Source organism: Rousettus aegyptiacus, unplaced genomic scaffold, assembly GCF_014176215.1.
Source record: "Rousettus aegyptiacus isolate mRouAeg1 unplaced genomic scaffold, mRouAeg1.p scaffold_m13_p_5, whole genome shotgun sequence".
Lineage (NCBI taxonomy): Eukaryota > Metazoa > Chordata > Mammalia > Chiroptera > Pteropodidae > Rousettus > Rousettus aegyptiacus.
This window is the reverse complement of record NW_023416308.1, coordinates 96,878,108-96,895,396: the sequence shown is the minus strand read 5'-3', so window position 1 is coordinate 96,895,396 and position 17,289 is coordinate 96,878,108. Positions and strand designations below refer to the sequence as shown.

At 35.8% G+C, this 17,289-nt stretch overlaps 1 protein-coding gene across 4 annotated transcripts in view; it reads left to right on the top strand.

The window, feature by feature from the left end:
- The window catches only part of KCNA4 (potassium voltage-gated channel subfamily A member 4), a 434,546-nt gene that overhangs the window by 102,113 nt on the left and 315,144 nt on the right, over window positions 1–17,289 (top strand). The gene's annotated exons all lie outside the window — the stretch shown is intronic.

Below are 17,289 nucleotides of genomic sequence, written 5' to 3'. Positions count from 1 at the left end.
GTTTTCCTATATTTTAGTTACATTATAATTAAACATACAAACACATCTTTATGTATACCTATGTTTTTTCTTAGAATAAATTTCTCAAAATGAAACATCTTGACCAAAGATTATGAGTTTTTAAAGTAATTTTGATGCATTTCGTATATCTTTTATATCTTCAGAAACTTGGATACCAACCACATTTTTATGTCTGAATGTGCCTATCTCACTAAACCTTATCTAAATTGGGTATTAAAATATATGATTTTTTACAATATCTAAAAATCTTGGGGAGGGTTTAGTTTTGAGTCAGTTTTGCATCCTTACTATATCTAGTGCTCTGCCTCACAGGGCCTATTAGGATTCAGCTCGAGGAATTCTTTTCAGACTTTGCTTACTCACTGTGTGGCCTTCCATATCTCAGCATAATGAACACTTTGTAGCTCTCGACCAATCGATGTGTTTCTTTTCTTTCCTGTTCTCCTGTATTCTACTCAGTGGTAGGCTGTCACTAAGGAGAACTCCAGTTTAGACATTAAGAACTGATTTATTGTAAGTGTCCATATTTCTGCCCAATGGCGCTACCATTTCTCATTTATATCCAATTTGGATGTGCTTTTTTCTAGCCACTGAAACTAGATTAAAGAGAGACACAAAGCAGGAAAACTACACAGAGATAGAAACCAATTTGGGAAAAGGATCAGGTTTGATTTTGGGGGTAAAAGGATAATTGTTTATATATCAAGTGATTATTAAGTAACTACTATATTTGTAGCATATAGTAATTCTATTTCCTGGGAGTATGACAGTGAACAAGACAAATGCCGTCACGTTCACAGAGGTGGAAAACATCTGTATATGGTAGTAACAACCCCAATACAAGAAAGTTACGTCACCTCAGACTGGCCAATCAAAAGAACAGCGTGAAACAGAAAAATGTGGATAATGCAAGAACATAAATCGAAACAATTCTAAAACGCTGGGCTGCTGAGGATTTTTATCAGTTCCTCTGTGAGAAGAGAGGAGTGAAATATATTATTAGAATTATACTGTAAATCTTTTCTCATTTGTTTTATCACTTTGCCCAGTTCGGCTTTTAGGTAAAATGTAGGTCATTTCCATTTCATAGCGAGAACATAGTTATTCTTAAGGAAACCTTTTGTGGATGTTACAAAGCTCTGAATTAAAGAACTTTTTTGAGTTGAGAGAACCAACCTGTGAATCTGACAAGGAAGATTCTGGTGTTTAGTGGGCCAAATTAGGAAAGTAGTTTCTCATGTACATGTGGTCTTAAAAAAGCCTAGGGTGTTATGTGTTGTGATTGCATAATCTTTGAATGTCCATGTGTTTTGCCTGGGCTTGCCTTAGCCATCACTGCTCGCAAGTCTTCCCTAAACCTCCCACTCTGATTTAGCTATTTTTCTTTGATGTTTCAGCAACACCTTAGAAGTACCTGTCACAACACTGATTGCTCGTTTCACAACTACTGTTTTACTTCTCTCTTTCTCCCAGTACACTGTGGCTTTCCTGAAACATTGACTGTGTTTTTGTTTCTCTATCTCAAACACATGGCATAGTCTAATCCCAGAGTAGTTGCTCAATGTAGGGCTTTTTTTTTTTTTTGAAAGAAGAAAGCCAAAAAGAAAAGAAGGGAAGAGGGAATGAGGCAAAGAAGAAAGGTAGATTCTGAGTACATATTCAGTGTGGCATCTAATCCTTTTATACCTGCGGTTCTGGCTCAGTTTGATAACCCTGAGAACTTGTTGGATCACAAAAGTGTTCGACTCGCTCAGGCAGACAAGATAATCAACAGGTTTTAGAAATCTTTTTCATATTGTATTTGTTTATTTGCTTCCCTTTTAAAAATGCTAAAATTTATTGAGCACTTACTACATGCCATGTACTAGACTCTAGATGCTATGATACCATCATTGTAGCTTATCTCACAATAATTCTATGAGGTAAGTATTACTGTCCTTATCTTGTCCAAGAGAAACCTAAGGTTTATAGAAGAGAAATAACTAGCCCAAGCACAGATGGCTATTAAACATTAAGGTAGAATCATAAGCCTGACCTGCTCTGATTTGAGGGTTTACTTATATACTAAATATGCGCTTCTATTTCTTATCACATACATATTCCATTCAATAAATATTTCAGTGAGCTTCTTTAAAAATAAGGCTCTGTGGGCTTCAGATAAGTACATGACCTTTAGAAGACATTATTATATCATATGACCCCTTGTATAGCTGTATATGGCTCTTTAATTCTTTGACTTAGGGGAAAATGTATATGAAATAAGTATGTACTCTGTGTGTCTGAGACAGAAAAATGAAAGAGGGAAGGACAAAGGAAGGGAGAGAAAGAGACACAAAGAGAGAAAGAAAAAAGTGGGGAATAGAATAGACTTTACATCTCACTTTTCTCTTTAGAAACAGTTACTTAAAATGAACTTTAAAAACTCCTTCCCTGCCTTTTCCTTCTGCTGCATTTATAGAAAATTTAATCAGCTATGGCTTTGAATAAATGAGTCAGCTGTAGAGCTCCGAGAGGTTCTGGATCACTGCAGCAGAAGACCCCTTCACCCCTAAGAAGTGTACCTCCAAATTGGAGTAAAGAGCGCTCCATCTCTTTTTCTTATTCTCAGCAGGAATTCTCCTGTCCTCGACATTTTCCTGCCTCATAAGATCACAGTAGGGTTCAGATATTTCAAGACCCTGTGTTCTACACAAAAGTACTGTATTTTTCCTTTACTTCCAGATTCCTTTGTGGATAGACACATTTTCTCTCTTACCTTTAATGGAAATTCTGCAGGAAAATGTAATGGAATATATTTAGTTTGCTCTTGGTTGGTACTCAGTGTATTATTTTTTATCAGGCTGTTAAAATGACTTACTCTTTCTCATAAGCTACCTTGTGGTACATTGTGTATAGTTCCTCCATTTAGGGGATTCAATCGACAAAGAAACATAATCCTAAAATATGTTTTATGGATTCTCTTCTTTTGCACTATTTTAATACAGAACTCTTTGCAGGAAGAGTCCACATTCAGATTTAAATTTCTCATTACAACTTACCAGGGCCTTTCTCATATAGCAAGTGCTTGCATATTTTTAAAAATAGTTTGGCATAAAAATTTTTTTCAAAAATTTAAAAATGATGTGGTGATTAGAGAAATGTCATATAGGGAATGATGTTATATTTTATAGTATGTGATATTGAGTTTCTCCAGATGGAAATGGTCAGAGCTTCTGTAATGAGCTTTCAGTTTTCTAGAATTTTATACTATGTTTGCTATTTTTATATAATATACATTATATACAATGTAAAATATTCTTCAAATATGGGAGTAAAAAAGTGAAAAAAAAAGACTTTGATATCATGTAAAGATTCAGCATTCTATCAAGCTCTGATTTTTTTGTTCGATAGAGAAAAGGGTGTATTTAATCCAACATTTTAGTCTGTTGGCAAAGCTTGGTAATAAACTTTTTTGTTGTTGCCTGTGAAGGCATTGAAACCTTGGTGGCTACTTTCCTTAAGAATAAAAACATTGGGTAACAAGACACAGATACTAGATAAAAGCCTAGTTAAAAAGAAGAAGAAGGAGGCTGAGGAGGAGGAGGAGGAAGAGGAGGAAGGAGGAGAAGAAGCAGCAGCAGCAGCTTTAGTACTGGGACAACTGAACAATTAATTCAATTCAGAAAAGTACATTAAAACAACATTAGAAATAAGACTTAGTCAAGTAGGGTCTAGGGAGGTCAAAGCTTGACACATTATCTTCTGTTAATTTGTGAATGCATAATTCCTCAGGTATCAAGAGACATTTCTGCCAGTGAAAGACTTTCTGGGCTTGAGTGTTGCACAGAATTAGATGATTAGGTTTGAGTTTCTTTTTTTAAAATGACCCATGTGACATTATGTTGGTGGTTGATTTAAGACTCATTGCCTTATATTTGCAAACAAAGCCTCTGATAAGGGCCTGATATCCAAAATACATAAAGAACTCTACAACTCAACAATAAAACAACAACAACAACAACAACAACAACCCAATTAAAAAATGGACAGGGTACCTGAACAGACACTTCTTCCAAAAAGACATACTAATGGCCAACAGACATGAAAAGATGCTCAACTTCACTACTTATTAGGGAAATGCAAATCAAAACCATTATGAGATACCATCTCACACCTGTAAGAATGTCTATCATCAATAGGACAAGTAATAACAAGTGTTGGAGAGGTTGTGGGGGAAATGGAACCCTCATACACTGCTGGTGGGAATGTAAATTGGTACAGCCACTATGGAAAACAGTACGGAGATTCCTCAAAAAACTAAGGATTGGCTTATCATATGACCCAGCAATCCCTCTTTTGAGTATTTCCCCAAAAAACTTGAAAACATTTATCCCCAAAGATATATGCACCCTGATATATATTACAGCAGCATTATTCACAGTGGTGAGTATACGGAAGCAACCAAAGTGTTCTATGATGAGAGGATTGGCTAAGGAAGGTGCGATACATATATATAATAGAATATTACTCAGCCATAAGAAAAGATGAAATACTGCCATTCGTGACAACATGGATGTATCTTGAGATTATCATGCTAAGTGAAATAAGTCAGAAAAAAGTTGAGAACCATATGATTTTACTCATATGTGGGATATAAAACTGAAAGCAACAAACAAACATGACAGAGACTCATGGACATGGACAGTAAATTGGTGGTTACCAGAGGGTAGCAGGCGAGGAGGGAGGTAAATAGGGGTGACGGGGGTCAAATATTCGGTGATGGGATGAAATTTAACTTTGGGTGGTGAACATGTAGTACAATATAAATGTGACTTATTGTTGAATTTAATACTTGAAACATTTGATTTCATTAACCAATGTCACCTCAATAGTTTTAATAAAAAAAGACTCAGTTTCCCTGCATCTCTTTTTTTTTTTAATAAAAATTGTATATATTTAGGTGTACAACATGATAATTTGACATGTACATAGTAAAATGATTGCTTCAATCAAGGTAATTAAAATATCAATCTCATCACATTGTTACCATATATAACAATGATGAGGGCACCTGAAATCTACTCTGTTAGCAAATTTCCAGCATTTAATAGAGTATTATTTACTCTAGTCATCACTCTATACATTAGACCTCTGGATTTATTCATCCTACTTCAACTTTGCACCCTTTGACTAGTGTCTCCCCATTCACCCGACCTCCCTGCCCCTTCCTGGTAACCACCAGTTCTACTCTCTGCTTCTATGTATCCAACTTTTTATATCCCACATATAAGTGAGGACACTTGCATTTGTTTTTATTCATAGTGCTGTGTGTGTGTGTGTGTGTGTGTGTGTGTGTGTGTGTGTGTGTGTGTGTGTTCTACAGACATACAAGCTCAGAGGCACTTTTCATGTTTTATTTTTTGCTATGATAGCTAAGTTGAAGTGACCGTCAAGACTGCCTTAGTGGAATTCTGTGTTCCTAGGATAACATATGAAACTCAATTTAGAGCAAAGGAGCCTTGAAATGACCTAGGGAAACATCGTTATTTATTTATTTTTTAAAGATGAAAACCCCAAATTCTAACCCAGAGGGTTTCTATTTTGAACTATTTTGAAGTACAGAATTTTATGTTTATATGTGTCCTAAGAAGAATATCATGGTTTCACTACTGGACTGAAGAGAAGTTTTAAGGTTTTAATCTTCCTTAGGAGAGGAGTAGCAGCACTGTGTACCACCTACGAAGCTTAAAAGCAAAACGAAACAGATAACTTATTTCATTAAAGATGGGTTTTCTACAATTTTAATTTATAGGAAATCAGAATATAATATGCTATCTTTTTCCATATGAGGAAATAAATATCTTATGTGTTCTCCATTTAATCCCTAGTTGGGATCAGAAACTGTAGCTAAGTATGTGTCTTTTATGAAAGAAAATTCTGAGAAGTTAGGTGAAATAACTCAAATGAGAGAAAAATTTTTATTGAAGGGCTGGTAACAAAATTCAACTGCTTAGATGAACCCTACTGGGCATTAATTGGAATATACTGTTACTACTGTTTGTGCTCACTTTTAGGGTCTGTATACAATAGTTCTACAAACTGGGATGTGTAGTAGAAACAGGACCATATGATTCCATCCCACCCAATCTCACCTGCATAGAGTTTGATCAAAATTATCAGCTCGTTATTCAACGTCTGCCATTAGCTTTGCAATTTGCTGTATACATATAAACACACATAGACATACATATATCAAGGAGCAGTAGAAGAAGCTGAAGAAAGGAGTAACTGTAAAAGAGGGTCAATGACAGTGAAACGACAAAAATGCCTGTTGTAGTACTGGAATCATGTTTCTGAGGAACTCTCAGGCTCTGTTATCTCCATCTCTTTTCTTTGCTGTATTTCCTGGGGGCAGGACCAAGTATTGTCATTCTTGGGATCTCCTACAGTGCATTTATACATTTAATGCTCATTAAAAATAAGTGGTCTATGTGAATAAGTGAATTCTATTTATTTCAAGTATTGCCCCAAAGGGATAAGAAAAATACATTCTCTGAAAAGGGAGAAAACCTTGACTGGTGCTCACAGCATTTTATTATAGAGCTTTGAAACTCAGGGGGTTTGTATAAGCAGAATATGGGCAGCTCATTGAGGAGCTGGAGAGCACTTTTAATCTAATGAAAAGGCTTGTGAGCAGTTCAGGAGTTCTCTGGTTAAAACATGGGGATTGATTTTTCTCATCAAGACAGAAACTTTTACACCCGTGATTCCACTCACCCTCTCTTTCTCAATGTGAATACAACACTGTCTTAAAAATATGAGTGCTATTCTCTAAAAAAGCAGGGAAAAAGAGTTGGGGTGAGTTCAGAGTTGCATTTGTCAGATGCCTATTGGTGCTAGATATTTTATCTAATTTAATTTTCACAACTCTGTGAGGCAAGTGCTTTTCTTATTGCAGATATATGTATTAAAATGTATCATCAACCATTTTAAGCATACAGTTCAATGGTCTCAAGTACATTCAAAATGCTGTATATTCATCACTGTTATCTATTTCCAGAACTTTTTCATCATTCCTATGCCCAATAACTCACCAGGTTCCCCTCTTTAACTCTCTAGTAACTTCTACTTTACTTTCTGTCTCTATGAGTTTGCTTATTCTAGGTCCCCCGTAAAAGTTGAATCATATAATATTTTTTGTTTGTTTGTTTTTGGTTTTGCTTAGCATGTTTTCAAGTTTCACTCATGTTGTAACACATATCAGAATTTTATTCTTTTTAACAGCTAAATAATCTATTGCCTTTATATACCACATTTTGTTAATTCATCTGTTGATGGACATGAGGTTGTTTTCACTTTTGGGTTATTGTGAACAATACTGCTATGAACGTTATTGAACAAGTACGAGTATCTGCTTTCAATTCTTTTGGCTATATGACTAGAAATGGAATGGTTGGAGGCAAATGCTTTTGTATTCATTTTTTTCTGACTGAAATTTGAGACTCAAAAATATTAGCTTCCTCAGAGCCACATTATAAGTGGCAGAGCTGGGATTCCAACCTAACCAGATATGTCTGATTGATTCTAAAACCCATATGCTCTTTTTCTAATATTATATTGATTTATGACTTTTAATATATTTTCATTATGATATTTTAAAAAGCTTTTATTTTCTATCAGGTCCTTTTGCCTTTCAATTGGCCCAGAAAACACTGACATAAAAAAAAAATGATCTCGTTAACTTAAAATGGTAATTATTGATGTAATTATTTTTGTCATCTTTAAAAAATGTGCATTGCAAAAGTTGAAATAAAAAATTAAAAATAACAACATTTCAGGAATCCGGTTCTCTTAAGATTTAAATGAAATTTAAAATTTAATGAAAATTTAGATTTATTCCCAAGTCATTCAGATTGCATATTGTACTTCCTGAGGGTGATTGCCTGACAATACCATTTTTTTTTTGTACGTATATAAATAATTAAATAGGATTACCTCTTAATCCTATAATTTACATTTGCCTAGTATTAATCACTGAATTATTTATATCAAGAAGGAACACAGACAAACCAAAAGAAATGCTGGTGAATAAAATGGAAAAAGAGAAAAATGATATTGCCCAAGAGACCAGTCAAACAGTAAAGTATATTGTTATATATGATGACACCTGCTCTCATGAGATGAATTTTTGTCTAATACTCCTACAGTCTTCCAACAGTGACAGTGAGATGATAGGTGTCATACTTATACAGTACATGTACTAATGCTTAGAACAGAAAATGACATTCACTCCTACTGTTTTATGAGGAGTCAATCTTGGAACTCTCCTCCCCTCCCCCACCACCTAAAAGTAAACTTTCTGTCTGCTAGTCCTGAAATTCGATTCTGTTCCAGGGTTTATGTCCTTCTGTAAACCACTATAAAAATGTGTGTTTATTTTCTGGACAACAACGTCCATGGGTTATGTATTTTCAAAATGCATATTAGATGAACTTAATTCAGACAAATCCAAATGATATGAACATAATGAAAAATTGGGTTTTGATCTTGAATGAGAATCTTATTAAACATTACTGTTTAAAAATATAATAGTTCTGACCAAGTTTTAAAATGATTATAACTTTTTTATTTTATTGTTCCATTGTCTCCCAGGAGACATGGGAAATTTAAATGTCTTTAATAGTGTATTATATCAAATATGTGGCTCAATAATTGATAAAGCATAAGGAAGAGTAATCTCTAGCCACATAACTCCATTGTCCCTAAAGACTGCTACTGCTTAATTTTGAGATGCTACAGAGACAGTTGTCAATAGTTTAACAAATTGTTTGTAATTTCACATTTCTCTCTGGCTTGATTTCAAGGCTACTTGTTCCTTATGGATTGAACAATCTTATTTTTCATTCTATCCGTAGAAAGACCAAAGATAAAGATTTGTCTTCAATTTAGCTGTTCTTTGTCTCTTTTTTCACAATGTGCTCAGAATACCAGTTGTTCTACTTAGACATATTTCTAACCTCCTGGTGATGAAATTCTCAGGAATACTTAAGTACACTTATATGAACAAAAACATTTTCTCTCTTTTCCTGTGGGGTGCATTAAGTATCTTCACATTAAAAATGAAATGTATTCCTATACTTTCTTACTTAATTTACCTTTTCTTGATAGTGGTTTGCATCTTATGTATTTTATATGTCAAAGTACTTATAATACTTTTTTAGTGGATTTTAACTCACAAAACTCTTTATGTATATGTATATAAAGCAGATTTTATTTATGATTATAGTCTTTAAAAGAATAAAGTATTTCTGTTTGAGGTCTGATATGAGTCATGATGATGTTGGGGAAACACCTTCCTTCTTTCCTGAGGAAAGAATTGGTTGCTATGGGGCTGAGGACATCGACATCGGCATCAGAACCACGGGTTAGTCCTGGACACATAGAAAGGAATGATGCCCTAAGGGGATACCAAATTCCAAAGTCCTGACCGAAGTCAACTGGTGCCATAAAGAGAAAGCACAAGAGACAACTGACAACTCCCAAGGGATATCTTAGTCAGCTTGGGCTGTCCTAACAAAATACCACAGACTAGGTGGCTAACAAACAATAGAAATTTATTTCTCATGGTTTTAGAGGCTGGAAGTTCATTATGAGGGTGCTAGTAAGGTTGGGAGAAGGCCTTCTTTTGGTTTGTAGACTTCTTGCTATATCCTCACGTGGCAGAAGGAGCTGACAACTTTCTGGAGTTGGAGCTTCTTTAATAAGGGCACTAATCCCATTCGAGAGGGCTCTGCTCTCATGACCTAATCACCTCCCAAAGGCCCCCACCTCCTAATACTATCACATTGGGTGTTAGGATTTAACATATGAATTTGGGGGGGATACTAACTTTCATATCACAGCAAAGTAGGAATGGAAAAAGAGACAACTTCATCTCCAAAGGCGCACTTTAATAAGCCATTCTGAGCTCTGTCAGGGAAAACCTGGACTTGGAAGAATTTGAGTTCTAAAATTATGCTGCTGGAGATAGTAAGACAGAAACTGCTTTTATACCTCACCTGTTATATCCAGATTATAATTGTACAATACGAACATTGATATTGTTTTCTTGGCGTATATCTCTAATATCTCCTTTTTTATTTTATGTACATTATTCATCTTAATTTAGTAGTTAAAACTTTTCCTCAGTTTTGATAGTTGATGGGTTACCATTCGGTAAGTGGAATGCATTAATTTCTTTAGTATCTTCAAAGTTTTGCTTTTAAATTAACCCAGGTCATTCTAGAAAAAAAAACCACATCAGAAATATTTGTTCTATATCTCTGCTTGACACTCCCTGGCCTACCTAATGGATCTTACTTGCTTATTTTATGACTTGAGTTGAAGGTTCCTATCCAAATACTATCTAGGTGTGGACACTTTCTGTATTCTTCACCTCTGTTTAATTACATCTTCCAAAGCTGAATGATTTCAGAACATGGTCTTTTTTTGCCAATGTTTCTATTTTTAAATTTTTTGTCACTGTACCAAATAACAAGTATGTTCTGTGTCTCTAGCAGATACTTCTTACTATTATTATTACCTTTCTTAATCCCTGTATCACTCCTTCAGCATGCATGCATGCAACCAAAGAATGATATAGTTGATAATTGTAAATAGTCAAAAAACTGCATCTCCCTTGATTAACCATCTAGTAAACTTTACATATGGAGCTGCAACTTCTGCTTCTAGGTTATAAAACGTTAAGTTTGAAATCTGAGACTTCTGGGATTTAGGTTTCAGTGATGTTTTGATAAAATTTTCTTTATCACCTAGGAAAGAAATGAATATAATTGATTCCTTCAATTCTGATATAGCTAGCTGAAATGGGACCTTTTAAAATATAAATGTGCATGAATGTACAAAGGGAAAATTCTAGGAATGGGGGTTGTCTGATTGATTTTAGTTTTCAGCATTCCAAATCTTATTCTTGTCTTAATCACCTTTGAATACCAAAACAAAATACCTTAGACTGAGTAGCTTAAATGAGAGAAATGTGTTTTCTCGCAGTTCTGAAGGCTAGAAGTTCAAGATCAAGTTCAAAATGAGGACAAAGACCATGTCCAGTTTCTGGTGAGAACTCTTCCTGGCTCATAGATGGCTTTCTTCTTTTTGTGTCCTTGTCTGGCTGGGAGAGGGAGAGAGAGAGAGACAGAGAGAGACAGAGAGACAGAGACACACACACACACACAGAGAGAGAGAGAGAGAGAGAGAGAGAGAGAGAGAGAGAGCGCTCTTTGGTATCTGTTCTACTAAGGGCATCAATCTCTTCATGACCCTCAAGGACTCATCCAAACCTAATTATCTCCCAAAAGCCCTATCTCCAAATACCATTACATTGGGACTTAGGGCCTCAATATATAAATTTGACGGGAACACAATTCTGTCTATAGTACCTTCCTACAATTATGAATGGCTCAAAACAATTCATAAATATTTATTGAGGGATTAATATGAGATGGGGACTGTGCTGGATTCTGTAGGAGATATAAAGAGGAAAGAAGACATCGTTAAGAACTTGATTTAGATTTTAGTAAGTTTAGATAGATCTCTTAGTAAGAATAGGTCGATACAAAGACTAGGATTTTTTAAATGCAGAATGCTTTTCGGGTTGGTGATTGAGGAGGAAAATTTTGAGTTTCAGGTACATACAAGACATGATGGCAAAACAGAACAGTTCTTCCTTTAAGACACTTTCGTTATGGTTATTTAGAATTACCAAAACATGGCCCCAAGCAGCCTAGAGAGGTTTATCAAACTTCCTTTTGCTCAGTGCTGTTTAAGGTACTTATTTATGTAGCCATATAAACCTGAGTTAGAATGCCTGGAACTTAAATCCATAGGTTCTAGTCCAGTTCATATGGAACCATTATTTTATCCATAACAATGTAAAATTACTTAAGTGATAAGTTAAAGTAACTTAACCAGAAAGGAAAAATATTAGTTATTTCACGCCTACACTGTGGTAGGCATTTTACATACTAGACCTGACTTAATTCTCATAACACTTCCTACAAAGTAGCTATTTTTATCCCTATTTTACATACAAATGCATTGTATGTAAAATAGGGATAAAAACCTCTGTATCTATATTTTCTTACTAAGACTTAAGGAGATTAAATAACTTACTTTAAACCAGTTTTAAAAAGTACTCGTTCTGCTAATAAATGGTAGAAATAGAATTTTAACTAGACCATGTTGACTCTGAAGCTTATAATCTTTTTATCGTATTATAATATTTTCAGAAATAACTACAATCCTCCCTTGTCTACGGTTTTGCTTTCCACAGTTTCAATTACCCATCATCAATTACGGTCCAAAAAAATTAAATGGAAAATTCCAGAAATAAACAGTTCGTAAGTTTGAAATTCTGTGTGGTTCTGAGCAGCATGATGAAATCTCATGTTGTCCTGCTTTATTGCACCCAGGTGTGAATCATCCTTTTGTCCAGCATATCCAGACATCTGCCCTTTAGTTACTTAGTAGCCATCATGAGGGAGATTGAGAGAGAGAGAAAGATAGACAGACAGACAGAGACAGGGACAGAGAGACAGAGAGAGAAAGGGAGGAAAGGAGGGAGAGAGAGAGAAACCACATTCACATAGCATTTATTATAGTATATTGCTATAATTGTTCTATTTTATTATTAGTTATTACTGTTAATCTCTTACTGTGCCTAATTTATAAATTAAACTATCATATGTATGTATGAATAAGAAAAAGCATAGTACATGTAGGGTTCAGTGCTATTCATCATTTCAGACATCTACTGGGGGTCATGCAGTTTGATCTAAATCAGGAATTCCATACAAAGAAATTAGAATGGTGTTTACCCTATTTCTTCAACAATGGTCGTCTACAAGAAATATAGTAGTATTATATGAAGATAAGGGCTCATAGTAAAATAAATTTGGGAGATCCTGGTTTAAACAGTTAAATAGATATGTACCTTGCAAGATTTCCTACATCTTTACATGCTAATATGTGATGTAGATTTCCAAAAGAGTAAAATGAGCTGCAGTGTTTTCCTAAATTATTTGACCACAAAGCCCTCTTTGTAATTGAACTATTAGAGTCTTAGTGGACCTAGAATTTCCTAGAATATAGCTTGAAGCACTGGCTTCTTGGAATGAATGATACTTTTTCATCTAAGTGATTTCCCCACGGTCAACATGAGAGTACATTGATCTTGTGAATTAAAACTTAGAAGCCCAGAATGCATATATGGGCAAGCTAGTTCTTTCATTTCAATTGGTAAAGCAGTTTGGGAAAGATGATAAATAAACCACACGAAGATGTGCACAGAATTTCATTTGTCTGTATAGTTCAGAGCAAGGTGAATTTAATATTTAATTGCTCTGACGGAGTGTGAGTGTGGGTGGGACGGGGGCGTAGGTGGGTGGCATTCATTTTAGGCCACCATCATGAAAGTAGAACTCGCTTGCTTTTACTATCAGCACAATATGTGCCTTTGTAAACAGGACACAATCTGGAACCCGATTCCTGTATTAAACACACTCTTTTTGTAGTTCATTTTTAGAATTTTGAGCTTAGCTTCCTCATGCTGTTATAGAGCAGGCTTAATTTGTGCCTACAGAAGGCAGTTCTTTTGGAGTCTGGGGGCATTATGGGAAAGTAATACATGAACTGGCATTGGTGGGGAGAGAGAAGAACTGATTGTCACAGATCACTCTCTCAAGCTTCCAGCCATCTGGAGGATGCCATATGGAGAAAGGAAGAGTTCAAAGAGGACCAGCACTTAAATCATCAGGACTCATTTTAGTCTCCACTGGACTAGATTTGATCAAGGAGAAATGACTATAGTTATCTCTGTTCTGACTATTGGATTTACATGGGATTAGGTTAAAATAATGGGTCCTAGTCTATGGCTATGCCACCCTGAACAAGCCCAATCCTGTCTGATCTCAGAAGCTAAGCAGGATCAAGCCTAGTTAGTACTTGGATGGGAGACCATCTAGGAAGACGAGGTGCTGTAGGTGTAAAAAAAAAAAAAAAATGGGTCCACCATTTACTAACTGTATGTCTATTTTCAAATTATTTAATTTTTCTAAATTTCATATTAATTGTTAGTAATATGAGAATCATAATCACTTAATGGACCTACTGTTATTATTAATGGAAATAGAAGCACCTACATTGATAAAAAAGGAGTGCTGCTTTCCTTTTTATCCAGGTTTTGGATGAAGTTGGAGAAAGACTTGATGAATGAGACACGATGACCCAGGTAGAGGAAACAGGTGCTTTCCTAGATAGTAGGCCCTACATATTTGTAGGTTCCGCATCTGTGGATTCAACCAACCACGGATCAGAAATATATATTTTTTTAAATTATGTTCTTGCTAATGAGTATCATGTAGTTAGGCCTACAATAGATGTGTCTGTAATGAACCCATACGGATTTTTTTCCTTGTCATTTTTCATATAATACACTATAATAATTATTATATAACATTTACTTTTTATTAGGTATTATAAGTAATCTAGAGACGATTTAAAGTATATGACAGGATTGCATAGGTTACACACAAACACCACACCATTTTGTATAAGGGACTTGAGTATCTGCAGATTGTGGTATATGTGAGGTTCTGGAACCAATCCCTCTTGGACACTGAAGGGCAACTGGATTTGATACTGTGTTTGTGTTGAAGGCTCGTCGGTTTTACATCCTAGAGACAAGATGACAAATACATTTACCAGTGAATCTTTTCATACTACTTTTCCTCTCCGCAACCTTTGAGAATGACGAACACTTCTCGAATTACTTCCTTTGGCTTCCACAGGACTCTACCATGTTAGTTCTGCCTAATCATGTGACTATATCACTTCTTACTGGTTTTAGAAAAAAAAATGTGTTCCGGTCACCCATCACTGTGTAACAAACTGCCTCCAAACATCTTGGCTTAAAACAAGAAATATTATTTTGTTTTTATCCCTGGAGACTGACTATCTCAGGTTGGTTCTCACTCAGGTTCTCTCATGCAGTTGCATTCAGAAATGCAGGGCTGGAATCATCTGAAAGTTTATTCACTCAAGTATGGCTCCCGAGAAGAGGGGAAGATAGGAATAGATGACGGCTGCAGCAACTGGGGACCCTTGGGCATCTATCTCTGTCTCTTTTCATAATTTCTTTCTTTTTGTTTTGTTTTGTTTGTTTGTTTTTTATTTTTTAGTGCAATTGCTTTAGGGGAACCATGCTGCTTATATGGCGCCTGAAGGCTTCGAAGATATATTTCTGAGAAAGAGAAAGAGAGCAACAACTTGTTATGATCTAGTCTCAGAAGTCAGGCATTATTACTTTTGAAACATTTTATTTATCAAGACAAGTCAAAGGAGCCAGCTCAGGTTCAAGGGGAGAAGAAATAAACTCTACTCTCAATGAGGATGAGACGAGATTCTGAAAGAGCATGTAGAACCAGAAATATTTCTGTGGCTACATTGAGAAAATAACACTTACCACAGTACTTTGGTCCCAATAATACATGACCCTTGTACATGCAAAATAGACTCACTCTGTTCCAAACCCACCTCCCTCCAAAGGTTCGTTCCATTATGGCATTAGGCTCATGCTCAGGGACCAGGTTCTCAGCTTATAATCAGGTTTAGGTGTGGATGAGTCTCTTCAGTGAGGTTCCTTGGGTACAGCTTTTTAACTATCTTTCCTCTTGCTCCAAGACATGTAAACTAAAAAGACAAACCATCTGCCTTTCCCCCATACCCAACATACCATCAGGAGACAGACCCGGAATAACCACTAGAGACACTCCTGTTCAGAAAGGGGGACATAGGCAGCACGGCAGTCTTCAGTCCATAGCAGTTCTGAAGAAAATAACTGAGCATGCATTGTCAGTTTCTTGATTAAAGTTTAGTCTTATTGTCTGGGAATGATTTTATGTAGCACTCGGCTTTGCTTTTTCATCAAATGTAGTCTGTGTTTGCAGCCCAATAGTTCTTTTCGGTGTATTTTCTGCTTGTAGAAGCTCAAAAGTCTATGACCTCTTTCATTTGGTACTGTTTCTGTCCTTTTCAGTCCAAGCTGATACAATTCCTTTAAACATTTTTTTTTTAAATGTATCAATCTCTAATCCTTTACATTAGACAAAAGTCACACCTAGGGATCTCTTCAAGGCAATCCCTGTGCCACCTTGAGCTGTCTTTGAAACCATTGTAGGACAATGCACTTCAGATTCTTAGAAGCCCTATTGTGTAATACAAAGAATCTGTGAGGTAGGACTTAATATTCTTAGAAGATCTTTTGTCTGAGGTACCACTTAAATTTTTCTTAACATAGATTTTCATTGGCTCTATCTTGAGACCATGTTTCCCAATCATACACTAGACTTTTTCAATATCCTGAAGACATTTCTAATTTTAGTACTGTTTTTCCTCCAAAGAGGCTTGAAAGGATAGTGTTTTATTTGCTCAGCAAATCCTGGCTCCTTTCTACTTAACAATTCTTTCTTTAGGTTATTTTTCTCCTCTCGAATTTTACTATGGGCAGCAAGAAGGCAGGCAGCAACTTCAATTCTCTGTCTGGAAATCTTCTTACTTACCTAGTTCATTAGGTACATTTTTCTTGTTTTCCACATTACAGCAGGCGGTGGTGTTGCTAAGCTTTCTAACAACTGCCTTCAGGGTAGCCAGACTTTATTTGGAAGCTCATGGAATCAAAGATACATATCTCAAGGTAGAGACAGGGCTTGCCTTTTATGACCATTTTTGGGAGTGTTACATCTTCATGCATTTTATTTGTTTAGGTGATCACCAAGTCCCCCTCAGGTTAAAGAGGAAGGGAACTGGGGTCCAATCCTTGATAGGGGAAGTGGCAAGTACCTAGAAAAGCATATAGGAATAAAAATATGTTGTGGCCATTGATGCAAAACATAATCTAACACATCCAGAACATAGGTGTTCCTAAAGGTTCTGTTCTTTTCCACTCCAGTTTTAAAAATAACTGTTCCTTGGTGACTTCATCTACACTCATGGCTGCAAGTAACATACTGTTTATGACCCTCCCCCCCCCACCAAGTCAGCTTCATCAGCTAACACATTTTGAATACACATAGTGATCTAGGCACTGTGCTAAGGGTTTTACGTGAACTACCTTATATAGCCCCTACCACAACCCTATTCCATTGTTTCTATCTTACAGAGGAGGTTTAGAGGGTTAAGTAACTATAGCCACACGACTATTATATGGTGCCGATTTTCGATCTCCGACCTTTTAGC